At 43.3% G+C, this 9,935-nt stretch overlaps 1 non-coding gene and 1 pseudogene across 2 annotated transcripts in view; one reads left to right on the forward strand and one right to left on the reverse strand.

Moving 5' to 3' along the window:
* LOC144113376 (conserved oligomeric Golgi complex subunit 4-like) overlaps positions 1-1,709 on the forward strand; it is a 57,857-nt pseudogene extending 56,148 nt beyond the window's left edge. Inside the window, exon 14 of the transcript XR_013310752.1 lies at positions 1,468-1,709. The product of XR_013310752.1 is annotated as a conserved oligomeric Golgi complex subunit 4-like (transcript). The remainder of the gene's footprint in view (positions 1-1,467) is intronic.
* A 6,755-nt stretch (positions 1,710-8,464) lies between these two features.
* TRNAN-AUU (transfer RNA asparagine (anticodon AUU)) lies at positions 8,465-8,536 on the reverse strand. The gene has a single exon. It is a non-coding gene; the product is annotated as a tRNA-Asn (tRNA).
* Between the last annotated feature and the right edge of the window lie 1,399 nt (positions 8,537-9,935).

The following is a 9,935-nucleotide window of genomic DNA, read 5'->3' on the forward strand; positions in this document are numbered from 1 at the left end:
TTGGAGAGACATGGGAGAGACCTTTGCCCTGCACTGGGTGTAGTCAGGCTGATGATGATGATGACGATTCTGATTATGTCCTTCCATCTGTATATATTACAGTGAGCCTTTCCTTCCTTGTAGTGTGCCGGTAGTGTGTAAATGTAGCTCTAATATACCGTGTGTTTCAGCTAACTAGAGCCAAGGGTTAAAAGATCACTTATTAGAGGCAGGCAAGTGAAACCAGTTGCATATTGGTGGCAGCCATCTTGCGCACCACAGGCAATTTTTTGTTTTGCAAATAATTAATAATTTAATTAAGTTTAGTTATCTTAATAATAAATATTGACTTTAGATGACAAATTGCATTTGAAGAGTTGTCGAGCAGCTTCAGAAACCCCCATTCCACCATTTACGATAAGGAAATCCTCACATGCGTCTTTCTTTCCCAGCTCTAAAGAAAGCCCGCAAAATACAAAAGAAACCACGTGACTGACGTACTTGTGCGCCCAATCGTGGCTGCTCTCAAGCGTGGTTTGAGCGAACGAAATCGTTGCAGCCTTGACTCGACGGCCCCGCAGCAGCGGCAGGCCGATACGTTGGCGGCGGCAACTCGCACCGTCATGTGTGCCACTGGCTGACTCAGACAAGAAACCACCGCCAACATATCGGCCTGCCGCTGCTTCGGGGCCGTCGAGTAAAGGCTGCAGACGATTTCGTTTGCTCAAACCACACTTGAGAGCAGCACGATCATGGCGCGCAAGTGCGTTAGTCACGTGGTTTCTTTTCTATTTCGCGGACTTTCTTTGGAGCTGGGAAAAAAAGACGCACGCGAGGATTTGCTTATCGTAAATGGTGGAATGGGTGTTTCGGAAGGTGCTCGACAACTCTTCAAGTGCAATTTGTCATCTAAAGTCAATATTTATTAATTTAGATAATTAAACAATTAAATTATTAATTATTTGCGAAACAGAAAATTGGCTGTGGTGCGCAAGATGGCTGCCACCAATATGCAACTGGTTTCACTCGCCTGTCTCTAATAAGCGATTTTTTAACCCTTGGCTCAAGTTAGCTGAAACACCCGGTATATTGTCACTTAGTGGCAGCAGTACCATTGGAACAAGTTATAGAAAAACTCAGTTCATTGCTGTAACTGCTGTTATGCTGACACTGGCCTGGTGTTTGGCTTTTCCGGGATGAATTTCATGAAAAATTGGTCCAAAAACAGATTTGTCATGATGCTCAATGCCGAAACTGCTTTTAGGCCATTCAATTCAAATTATCATCGGCACATCTTATTAGCTCTCATTTTTCAGGTCACAACGCTCATATAATTGATGCAAAGCAAAAAGCCTGTTTTCCACTTTATTCCTCTATATTTTACTTACATAATTTATAGGTTTGGTTGCAATATGCCACTTGTACTTCATGTGCTTCTTTTACTGCCACTATGCAATAGTGAAGCACCTGTTTCATTTGCAATTACAGAAATGATTTCCGTCAAGAGGACATAAGAAGATTGAAGCTTTAGTTGTATCCAACACTGAGCCTATTGTTGTACTTTGTGTCATAAAAAGGAAAGGCTGGCATTGCTTTGGCCAGTGCAGGTGACATTTAATTTTTTGTGACAGATGGTGCATAGACCAAAGTCATGCAGTGTATGCACTTATTGTGCATGATATGGAAGGTGTAAGTACTGCTTAACTTTATTTAAAAAGGAAATAAAAAGGCCACGTTGTGGTATTCAACGCATGTCTCTTTTTATTTTATCCTCTTACATTGCAGCAATTGTATGTAGTTGATTGAGGAGCAAAGAATGTGAATGAAAGCCCATGAGCAAACTTCTGAAAGGAGGTCAAATGCAATGAAATAATTACTCCATCCTCTCGGGGAGTCTGATGGCGAATTACGCTGGCAGAACAGGAGCAGAGGCAACGAGCAGTGAGGAGCAGAGCAGTAGCACAGCGAGAGTGCGACTTCTTGCTACTCAATTGGAATGTTCCATGCATTCCAAGAGCAGCGAAAAGGCGAAGGTGTATCACGGGGCATGCCTTCCCAGCATCCCTGCCACAGCTGGCTGAAACCACGCGAATTTGTGCAGAAAGTTTATTCCGCGTTTCTGTTTGGCATTGAACCGCTGCCATGGAAATCGAGGCCAAACAGATTCTGCTTTCACTAATTAGGTGCTTTAACAGATCATTCATGATCTTTCAGTCTTAGAATGTGGACTACTCACCTCTTCATCCGAATTGGCAGACACTGTTTTCTTGACATATGCCTCAACTTCGGGTCTTTTCTGCGGCAGTGAGAAGGGTTCTTCAAACATTTTAACCTACACTTCGTTGTCTTCATCGCTGCTAGAGCTGCCCGAACTCGAGCCAAAGCAACTATCACTGCTGCCATCGTCCATTTCAACAAGTAAATCCACGATTTGACAACTCTTTGCTGCCGTCATTGCTGACGAAATGAAGAAAACGCAACCAGAACAAAAGGATATGACGCATTTGCATCTCGTGATTTACTCCGCACTTCACTTCTCGTGCGGGAGCAGCTCGAACTGCTCTCTACTGCTCTCGGCATAGCCAAACTGCTCCTGTTCTGCCATTGGATCACAGGTATCCTGTTCCTGTTCGCCCATTGGAATGCAGCAACTTGAGAGAGCACTTTGAGCACAATTAGAAGTGTTCCTGTTCACCCAATGGAAACTGGTATAAGAAAGTGTGTTGTGCACCTGGTGCCTCTTGAAACACAAGGAAGCCTCACAGGAAACTGTAATGCTCTAATGCATTCAGTGAATAATACACGTATCTTTTCCAGTTCCAGCTTTCAGGAGCATCGAAATACATTTCATGAGTGTGGGTTGTCAGACCTGTTTAATGCAAAAATACGATTTTTCGCAATTTAAGTGTTTAAGTTGAGGACTCTCTTTAAAAGGAACGAATCCGCAAGAGACCAGGAAAATATGCGTCATTTATCAGGAAAGAGAACGAGCAGAATGGCGCACTATCACCATAAACTTCTTTGCAAAATAGTAGCAGTGGATGAAAATGTTTTTTACAGAGTACTGTAAATGAAAGAAAATAAAAAATTATCAATTTTACAATCATTCTTCTACCTGCAAATAAAATATAAATGGCCACTTACAGTGAAAAATATTTTACAATTACTTTAGCTTTTTCAGCTATTTTTTTCTGAATGGTATCACCCAAACTTGAGAGATTGCACAAACAGTTGTGTGCCTTGCTTTTGCTGAAAGAATCTTTTTTTTTGTAGGGGTGTGTGAATACTGAAATTCTCTAGTGAAAATAGAATATGAATATGAAGCAAAACTGCCTTCGAATGTCGAATATCTGTTCAGTATGAAAAAAATAATGTCAGATAAATTGACAAATGTTGGCCTTACTTCCTTCAAAATAGTGTACACTCTTTGCAATAGAAATGAAATGAACTGGACTGACACAGTACCATGTATTAAAAAATTTAACTTCCGCAGAAATGTGTATTGCTTGATTAGACAGTATAGCAGTGTTCAACCTGTAATGTGATCATGTAAAATGATTGAAAAAATGAATTTTATCAATTAACACATGACTAGAAACTGAAAATAATGTGATCGGTAGTAACACTATATTAATTCTGACTTCAAGGGACTGGAAGAGATGCCTGAATTACTGGAAGATTGAGGTATCAAATGCACCCCCCCCCTCCCCCGAAAAAAATATGTACTGCCGAAAATGTAGTCAAGTCTTGTCCGGAGGCTTCATCGCACAAGCAGTAACAACCGGTGATGAGGGCGCAGTTGCAGCATGTTAGAAAGGGGGAACGCACGTTGGCATCACAGCGAGATTGCCTGTAAAAATTTTAAAAATCGCTGGCGATGCGCTCGTCTGCGTCCGAAAGTGGTGCGCAGCTCTGTTCGAACAGCTGGCTATTGCGTGGCCGATAGCCGCCATCGCCGCATACTGGCAACGAAACTATGCAGCCAGGCTATATTTTGGCCTGGAGACAGAGTCCCTTCTATCATCGTCACGCCTGCCGTTACAGGCATGTCAGATGTACATGGGCTACAATCCACCATGCAGTAGGCAGGATTTTTACACTGTGGGCGCTAGACACGGCACCACATTTATTGTGGACAGCTGAGACCCGATGAGCAGCGACAACCAGCAAACAACACGTCCGCTCTGCAGCTGTGCCTTCAACGTTCCACCTGGCGTGTGTCTGGCACCTCCTCTTCTTTTTCCAAAGTGCCAGTCCATGTGGTGGCACTACAACACAATCTTTGCTAGTCATACCTAGACTCAGTCTCTTTGGGAGCCCCTTGCAAAATTTTGCAAGTGGGCTTTCCCACATATCATTATGGTGGAGCTCACGCTTCCGATTGGCAAAGATAACAGAGCAAGTGCCATGGGTGTGGCCTTAAGTATACACAATACAGAATGATCCAACAAAAACTGCATGCTTTCGCGTTGTTTGTTCGAAGCGAGTGATCGACCATCTTGTTTTCAAGCATAGTATGTAGGAAAGACCACTTTGCAAATTTCATGTGCGGGCGAAGCCAAGCAGCGCCTGAATGTGACTGATCCATGCGATAAACCAGGGAGAAGATAATGAAGAGAACACCTTTGTACTGCTTTTCCGGCACTGTAGACTGAAACTTCGGATAATTTTTCCATATATATGGTGTTACCACAGTCGGATTTATGAAAGTCGACAGTGTTTGGTTGGTGCTGGATATTTGGAAATTTTCGAATACTCATTTTTGGAATTGAATATGACCTGAGTAAAAGATATATTCGATTCATATTCAAAATTCCAAAAATTCATGCACCCCTACAGTCTTCACCATTGGGCTGCCTGTGCCTGCAGCAGAAATGGAAGCCAGAGAAAAACAAAACGGAACCAGAGAATAATGATATCTCTGACCGATAGCCCTGAGCTTGGCCAGCTGGTTGCTGTTTCGGTTCTGTATCGGGTTCCTTTTACCCCCCTGGTGAGAAAATTTTTGTTCCGATTCATTTTTTTTACAGTGCCCTACTAGAAAACCAGCTAACACTGAGGCAGGTGCTCCATTTAAGCAGTGGTTCTATTTAACAGATTTCCATTCGTTTATCGATATTCTGATCTATTTGTATTCAGTGTTAGAAAATTTTAGGCACACAGGGCTAGTATTTCATGGTGCCTGCTTGATATGTTTGTGTTAGCACGGTAGGGTCACGTGATTTCAGGAATGGAGGGCATGGAGATGCAATTAATGGCACTATAAGTTTAAAGAAACATTTTCTAGCACCTATGGTACAAATGTTCTTTAAGTAGGACCATCCTTTAGTGGATGTGCAAGAGCTATTCATTGAAAGTACCGGGCTGAATGTTCCATGAATAGAGTTATAGCATAGCGCAATCCGCTTCTGCACGCTGCCAGTACATACACTCTGACTGTTTCAGACACAGCAGGTGTTCACGTAGCTGGCCAGCACCTGGCACCATCTGGCGCCCTCAGGACAATCTGCACATGTGCAGTGGCGCCCCACGGAAGCTGATCACTGTAGTGAATCGGGCTATGCTATAACTCTCTAATATTGCAGTGAGGCCAAAACATATTGTGCTCTGGCTCCTATGAACACAAGTACCAGTAAACTATCAAACTTCTTTTATTATGTTAGCCATCAGGTGGACAATCTGGTTTTAGTATGTTAACGTAAAGGGGGGTGCCCCCCCCCCCCCCGCAGTTTTTTCTTTTAGCAGTGCTCTTGGGCTTGCATCGTACAGCACCCACTTCCATGCAAGAAATTACGTTGGGGGCCCTCCTGACAAAAAATTCTGGCTATGTGCCTGCTAACCATGCTGCAGTGTAGCTGCTACATTCAATTTATCGTAATTGGAATTCTGGTGTTCTCAAGGGACTCGTTGAGAGCCTTCTTGGCTTTTTCCTCCAGTTTCTGGCGCAATCTGTCAGCCTGGTCTTGCAGTATCAGGTTTATGATGGCAACTCCAAGCCAGTTGAATGGTGGCGTCACTCCTGTCAGCCGTGTAACTTGCACATTGCCAATGTTGCGGAACTGCGCCAGACAGAAAAAAGTATTGTTAACTGTAATGCTGTACCAAAAAAGTTTGAAGGGGAAACGATGGCATATCAACATTATAGGCTGTCAGGGTGCCTGATGCTGTAATACATTTATGGTGTATCCTGAAGCAAGAAGGTATATAAATTGCAAACTTCATTGTAAACTTAAAAATAAACATAGTTGCATTGCATATGTTGTAGAAAATGATCAGACTTATCCCAGGCTGCACAAAGAAATTGAAAGCTGAGCCTGCAGTGAATACAGGGCATACTAGTGCTCCACCTGCTGTTGGTGTACTGGGGCAACAGAGTTCGAATACTGCTGTACATATTTCCAGCTTGTCTTGTTCAGATGAGAGTGGTAAGGGTGGTAATAGTTTTTGTTCTCAACTGACCACGTGTGGAAAAAATCAAAGTTTATGTGCGAAGGAGTCAAGCCTTGCTTTTGGAATAAACTGTATGGTTGTGTTGCAAACTAGTATGTTTAATTTCATTTCATTTTATTTAGGCCATAAAGGTGGAAAGAACCAGAAATTGTATGTGCAAAGGAGTCAAGCCTTGCTTTCGAAATAAACTGTATGGTTGTGTTGCAAACTAGTACGTTTAGTTTCGTTTCATTTTATTTAGACCATGAAGCTGTGGGTATGTTGCCCAAGCAAGAAAAGTTCTACATATTCATTCTTTATACGCTTTGTAGATGAATATAAATTAATTCTGAAAACTGTATTCAATCAACAAGAGGCAGGAAAGAAAAAAATGTATCAACTCTCCACTCCAATATTTAAAGAGTTATATAAGAAGCAGCATTTGATGGGATGCATTTTGCATTTTTACACTTGTACTATTGGGGACAAAAGTTTCCGGGACGCGAGTTCGAGGAAAAACGTTTATTGCAGCTCCACCCAGCTCCCCGTCGCCTGATATTGTGAAGAGAGGAAGGAGCATTTAGGCCTTTAATGTCTTCATACAATATCAGGCGACTGGGTAGCGAGGTGGAGCTACAATAAACATTTTCACTAGAACTCTCGCCCCGGAAACTTCTGACCCCAATAGTACATTGCTGATAGATACGGTATTTAAAAGTCACGGCATAGTATTACACATCTAGCATGTGGGTTGAGTTCCACAGCTTGGAACGTGCCAAAATTGTTGATTTTGAACTAGGTGACTGAAAAGCATTGACTTTCAAATTGCTAATGGAAAAAACAGATGGTAATTATCATACTCAATTATCATAGTAACTTATACTTATCGTTCAGGGGCAGTGCAACTGTATTTTTAAAAAAACTTAGATCTTTAGATTTTACAACCTTCTGATAGAGCATTTCTTAGCTTTGAGAAAATGTAACACACTTAGGTAGTCGAGAATTCAAAATGCTTTTATAGTAGTTTTTCGTGATGACATCAAGCGCAAAAGTGAGTTTTTAGAGGCGCTATTTGAATTTTTCTCATCCCAGTTTGTTTTGCAAAAAAAATTCTAGATTTGGCGACCTTCTGATAGAGCATTTCTTTAGCTTTCAGGTAATAAATTACACTTGGGTGTTTGCGATTTCAAAACTCCTTTTTGCGTTCATGGTCGTGTTGAGTGGAAAGGTTGAAGTTTTAAGAGGCTTTATCTGCATTTTTCGCAAAACAGCATTTCTGAAGGTTGATGGATCTTTTTCTCAGGAACTGTCATTAACATCATCAGCCTGACTACACCCATTGCAGAACAAAGGCCTCTCGCATATCTCCCCAATTAACCCTGTCCTGTGTCAGCTGCGGCCACCCTGTCCCCATAAGCTTCTTAATCTCATCCTCTCACCTAACTTTCTGCCGCCTCCTGCTATGCTTCTCTTCCCTTGGAATCCAGTCTTGTTACCATTAAGGACCATCGGTTACCTTGTTTTCGCATTACGTGCCCTGCCCAAGCCCATTTCTTCCTCTTGATTTCGTCTAGGATATCATTAAAGGGACTGCAATAAATTAATTGAGATTATGTAAAACAGAAGAGAGATAGGCATTCGATCACTCGTCACCCCAGTGCAAGAATGTTTGAGCTAGCATCAACAACAGCGAAGATATAGACGATTAAAAATTACGCTCCTCCTCTCCCCCCTCAACTCCTACACGAGGAGCACCAGAAAAAATAAAGAAAACAGCTCTGGGACTGGGTCCCGCCCATGAATACGTCATAATAATAATAATAATAATTGGTTTTTGGGGAAAGGAAATGGCGCAGTATCTGTCTCATATATATCGTTGGACACCTGAACCGCGCCGTAAGGGAAGGGATAAAGGAGGGAGTGAAAGAAGAAAGGAAGAAAGGGGCGCCGTAGTGGAGTGCTCCGGAATAATTTCGACCACCTGGGGATCTTTAACGTGCACTGACATCGCACAGCACACGGGCGCCTTAGCGTTTTTCCTCCATAAAAACGCAGCCGCCGCGGTCGGGTTCGAACCCGGGAACTCTGGATCAATAGTCGAGCGCCCTAACCACTGAGCCACCGCGGCCAATACCACGCCGCGGCGGGGTGAATACGTCATCCGCTGACGTTTATTTTCCAACTTCCGGTTTTCGCTCCTAGCCCGCCAGCAGCAGCGTCGGCGGCGTGGCGGTATCTCTCCGGTCTCTTCGCCTTCCTGGATTGCGTCGCGCGTCGGGTTTCTTTGCTTGTCATCTGTGGTAATTAGCAGTAATAAACCCGGACCTCGAGGTGCGACTGCTCGCTTTTACGGCCGTGATGGGCATCGAGCCCTATGCGTGCCCGCGAAGAGCCGTGCGAGTGGCTCCGGAACTCCCTACAGAAGGAGGCGGCAGAGGAAAATTAACACTCTTGTCTGGGCGAGTTGGTTCATTTCTAACAAATAATGCACTTGCGCAGAGAAAACAGGACAGAACAAAGTAACACATACGACAAGTTTCGTGCCCTTAACCATATGCGCGAAGGCAATGCCCTTGCTCGCGCTTGCGCGAGAGGGTCACGCGGCGGCACGAGCAGACGATTTTCACGGCTACCGGAAGTGTGCCCGTGACGTCGTGGCTGCCGTGGCTCCAGCGAATGAGAGCGTGTGGTGGCCTGGCGACGTCATGGTACAGTGACGTCTTTGTTCCACGATTTTAGTTCCAAAATCGGTCACTACGAGTACACCAATCGGCCCGCGAATTTTGAAAAACACGGTTTTTAAAAGTTCATAATAATCTTCCTTCCTTTTACTATTATTTTTAATAAAACCACTACCACCACCAATAATCTTGCCGGCTCAGTTCTGAAGACTCATACTTGGTGTGAATGCTACTTAGCATCATTTCTAAGCATTGAAAACATTTACAAGTGACTTTTTATTCGTTGCATAGTCCCTTTAACCCACGTTTGATCCCTGACCTACTATGCCCTCTTCCTATCTCTTAACGTTACACCTATCGTTTTTCTTTACATAATTCATTGCAGTATCCTTAAGTTGAACCCTTTCCGTTAGCCTCCGCGTTTGTGCCCCATAGTACCACTAAGATACAGCTGTTATATACTTTTCTCTTGAGGGATATTGGTAAACTGCCATTCATGATCTGAGAGAACCTGCCAAATGCACTCCACCTCTTTCTTATTGTTATAGTTATTTCGCTCTTGTGATCCGGAGCTACGGTCACTACCTGCCTTAAGTAGAAGTATTCTCTTACCAGTTCCAGCAACTCACTACCAGTTGGAAACTGCTGTTCCCTTCCGTGTCTGTTCAACATTACTTTGGCTTTCTTCATATTAAGTTTTAGGCCCATAGTACTGCTCTGCCTGACTAACTCATTGATCATGTTTTGCAGTTCATCTCCTCAGTGACTTAGCAGATCATGTTTTGCAGTTCATCTCCTCAGTGGCTTAGCAGGGCAATGTCATCAGCGAATCGCAGATTACTAAGG

Source organism: Amblyomma americanum, chromosome 1, assembly GCF_052857255.1.
Source record: "Amblyomma americanum isolate KBUSLIRL-KWMA chromosome 1, ASM5285725v1, whole genome shotgun sequence".
NCBI classification, from domain to species: Eukaryota; Metazoa; Arthropoda; class Arachnida; order Ixodida; family Ixodidae; genus Amblyomma; species Amblyomma americanum.